Below are 4174 nucleotides of genomic sequence, written 5' to 3' on the forward strand. Positions count from 1 at the left end.
AAGTCAGATTAGGATACAGACCAAAATCAGATTAGGATACAGACCAAAGTCAGATTAGGATACAGACCAAAGTCAGATTAGGATACAGACCAAAGTCAGATTAGGATACAGACCAAAGTCAGGTTAGGATACAGACCAAAGTCAGATTAGGATACAGACCAAAATCAGATTAGGATACAGACCAAAGTCAGATTAGGATACAGACCAAAGTCAGATTAGGATACAGACCAAAGTCAGATTAGGATACAGACCAAAGTCAGATTAGGATACAGACCAAAGTCAGATTAGGATACAGACCAAAGTCAGATTAGGATACAGACCAAAATCAGATTAGGATACAGACCAAAGTCAGATTAGGATACAGACCAAAGTCAGATTAGGATACAGACCAAAATCAGATTAGGATACAGACCAAAGTCAGATTAGGATACAGACCAAAGTCAGATTAGGATACAGACCAAAGTCAGATTAGGATACAGACCAAAGTCAGATTAGGATACAGACCAAAGTCAGATTAGGATACAGACCAAAGTCAGATTAGGATACAGACCAAAGTCAGATTAGGATACAGACCAAAGTCAGATTAGGATACAGACTAAAGTCAGATTAGGATACAGACCAAAGTCAGATTAGGATACAGACCAAAGTCAGATTAGGATACAGACCAAAGTCAGATTAGGATACAGACCAAAGTCAGATTAGGATACAGACTAAAGTCAGATTAGGATACAGACCAAAGTCAGATTAGGATACAGACCAAAGTCAGATTAGGATACAGACTAAAGTCAGATTAGGATACAGACCAAAGTCAGATTAGGATACAGACCAAAGTCAGATTAGGATACAGACCAAAGTCAGATTAGGATACAGACCAAAGTCAGATTAGGATACAGACCAAAGTAGATTAGGATACAGACCAAAGTCAGATTAGGATACAGACCAAAGTCAGATTAGGATAAAGTGTGTTTTAACTAAAGTCAGATTAGGATAAAGTGTGTTTTAACTAAAGTCAGATTAGGATAAAGTGTGTTTGAACTAAAGTCAGATTAGGATAAAGTGTGTTTTAACTAAAGTCAGATTAGGATAAAGTGTGTTTTAACTAACGTCAGATTAGGATAAAGTGTGTTTTAACTAAAGTCAGATTAGGATAAAGTGTGTTTTAACTAAAGTCAGATTAGGATAAAGTGTGTTTTAACTAAAGTCAGATTAGGATAAAGTGTGTTTTAACTAAAGTCAGATTAGGATAAAGTGTGTTTTAACTAAAGTCAGATTAGGATAAAGTGTGTTTACTAAAATCACTACCTTACTCACTCTGTTTAGCACGTGGCCTCACATTTGAATCCTTAATGAGATGTGCGGGGCTAAAGATTAAGAGGCTGTGAACGATGCTAAATGGGTGTAGACAAAGAAGAGCTCTCCAGTAGGTACCAAAACATTCAAGAGCCATTTTACAAATGTATCAAATGTTTCTACATTGGACCGAATATATACACCGAGTGGACAAAACATTAAGAACTACCAAACCCCTTTCAAAGGCACTTCAATCTATTGTCTTGCCCGTTCACCCTCTGAATGGCACATGTACACAATCCATGTCTCAATTGTCTCAAGATGTATAAATCCTCCTTAAATCTGTCTCCTCCTCTTCCTCTTCATCTACACTGACTGTCTGTAGTGCATTTAACAAGTGACATCAATAAGGGATCATAGCTTTCACCCGGATTCACCTGGTCTCTGTTATAGAAAGAGTTCATAATGTTTTGTACATTCAGTGTATATTATATATCGGCTCGATGTTCTTTACCATTCAGCCATCAGATTTGCCACCAATGCTCCTTATAGGACACGTCACTGCGCTTTATACTCCTCTGTAAACTGGTCATCTCTGTATACCGGTCGCAAGACCCACTGGTTGATGCTTATTTATAAAACCCTCTTAGGACTCACTCCCCCCCTATCTGAGATATCTACTGCAGCCCTCATCCTCCACATACAACACCTGTTCACTCCCCCCTATCTGAGATATCTACTGCAGCCCTCATCCTCCACATACAACACCTGTTCACTCCCCCTATCTGAGATATCTACTGCAGCCCTCATCCTCCACATACAACACCTGTTCACTCCCCCCTATCTGAGATATCTACTGCAGCCCTCATCCTCCACATACAACACCTGTTCACTCCCCCCTATCTGAGATATCTACTGCAGCCCTCATCCTCCACATACAACACCTGTTCACTCACCCCTATCTGAGATATCTACTGCAGCCCTCATCCTCCACATACAACACCCGTTCTGCCAGTCCCATTCTGTTAAAGATCCCCAAAACACACACATCCCTGGGTCGCTCCTCTTTTCAGTTCGCTGCAGCTAGCGACTGGAACGAGCTGCAACCAACACTCAAACTGGACAGTTTTATCTCTTCATTCAAAGAGTCAATCATGGACACTCTTACTGACAGTTGTTGCAGCTTTGCATGATGTATTGTTGTCTCTACCTTCTTGCCCTTTGTGCTGTTGTCTGTGATGTATTGTTGTCTCTACCTTCTTGTCCTTTGTGCTGTTGTCTGTGATGTATTGTTGTCTCTACCTTCTTGTCCTTTGTGCTGTTGTCTGTGATGTATTGTTGTCTCTCCCTTCTTGTCCTTTGTGCTGTTGTCTGTGATGTATTGTTGTCTCTACCTTCTTGCCCTTTGTGCTGTTGTCTGTGATGTATTGTTGTCTACCTTCTTGTCCTTTGTGCTGTTGTCTGTGATGTATTGTTGTCTCTACCTTCTTGTCCTTTGTGCTGTTGTCTGTGATGTATTGTTGTCTCTACCTTCTTGTCCTTTGTGCTGTTGTCTGTGATGTATTGTTGTCTACCTTCTTGCCCTTTGTGCTGTTGTCTGTGATGTATTGTTGTCTCTACCTTCTTGTCCTTTGTGCTGTTGTCTGTGATGTATTGTTGTCTCTCCCTTCTTGTCCTTTGTGCTGTTGTCTGTGATGTATTGTTGTCTCTACCTTCTTGTCCTTTGTGCTGTTGTCTGTGATGTATTGTTGTCTCTACCTTCTTGTCCTTTGTGCTGTTGTCTGTGATGTATTGTTGTCTCTACCTTCTTGTCCTTTGTGCTGTTGTCTGTGATGTATTGTTGTCTACCTTCTTGTCCTTTGTGCTGTTGTCTGTGATGTATTGTTGTCTCTACCTTCTTGTCCTTTGTGCTGTTGTCTGTGAAGTATTGTTGTCTCTACCTTCTTGCCCTTTGTGCTGTTGTCTCTACCTTCTTGTCCTTTGTGCTGTTGTCTGTGATGTATTGTTGTCTCTACCTTCTTGTCCTTTGTGCTGTTGTCTGTGATGTATTGTTGTCTCTACCTTCTTGTCCTTTGTGCTGTTGTCTGTGATGTATTGTTGTCTCTACCTTCTTGCCCTTTGTGCTGTTGTCTGTGATGTATTGTTGTCTCTACCTTCTTGTCCTTTGTGCTGTTGTCTGTGATGTATTGTTGTCTCTACCTTCTTGTCCTTTGTGCTGTTGTCTGTGATGTATTGTTGTCTCTACCTTCTTGTCCTTTGTGCTGTTGTCTGTGATGTATTGTTGTCTCTACCTTCTTGTCCTTTGTGCTGTTGTCTGTGATGTATTGTTGTCTCTACCTTCTTGTCCTTTGTGCTGTTGTCTGTGATGTATTGTTGTCTCTACCTTCTTGCCCTTTGTGCTGTTGTCTGTCCAATAATGTTTGTACCCTATTTTGTGCTGCTACCATGTTGTGTTGCTACCGTGTTGTTGTCATGTTATGTTGTGTTGTCTTAGGTCTCTCTTTATGTAGTGTTGTGTTGCCTTAGGTCTCTCTTTATGTAGTGTTGTGTTGCCTTAGGTCTCTCTTTATGTAGTGTTGTGTTAGGTCTCTCTTTATGTAGTGTTGTGTTGTCTTAGGTCTCTCTTTATGTAGTGTTGTCTTAGGTCTCTCTTTATGTAGTGTTGTCTTAGGTCTCTCTTTATGTAGTGTTGTGTTAGGTCTCTCTTTATGTAGTGTTGTCTTAGGTCTCTCTTTATGTAGTGTTGTGTTGTCTTAGGTCTCTCTTTATGTAGTGTTGTGTTGTCTTAGGTCTCTCTTTATGTAGTGTTGTGTTGCCTTAGGTCTCTCTTTATGTAGTGTTGTGTTGCCTTAGGTCTCTCTTTATGTAGTGTTGTGTTGCCTTA

The 4174-nt window shown here is 40.5% G+C and overlaps 1 long non-coding RNA gene across 10 annotated transcripts; it reads right to left on the minus strand.

Moving 5' to 3' along the window:
* Positions 1–2484: 2484 nt before the first annotated feature.
* Positions 2485–3863, minus strand: LOC127929779 (uncharacterized). Of its 10 annotated transcripts, none has more exons than XR_008136162.1 (3): positions 3260–3863; positions 2729–3184; positions 2485–2592 (listed from the first exon to the last, which is right to left on the minus strand). It is a non-coding gene; the product is annotated as an uncharacterized LOC127929779 (long non-coding RNA). The 10 variants fall into 10 exon arrangements; XR_008136160.1 differs by having other exon boundaries at positions 2487–3184; positions 3260–3397; positions 3444–3863; XR_008136156.1 differs by having other exon boundaries at positions 2487–2864; positions 3003–3184.
* Positions 3864–4174: the final 311 nt, after the last annotated feature.

Source organism: Oncorhynchus keta, chromosome 4 (assembly GCF_023373465.1).
Source record: "Oncorhynchus keta strain PuntledgeMale-10-30-2019 chromosome 4, Oket_V2, whole genome shotgun sequence".
Lineage (NCBI taxonomy): Eukaryota > Metazoa > Chordata > Actinopteri > Salmoniformes > Salmonidae > Oncorhynchus > Oncorhynchus keta.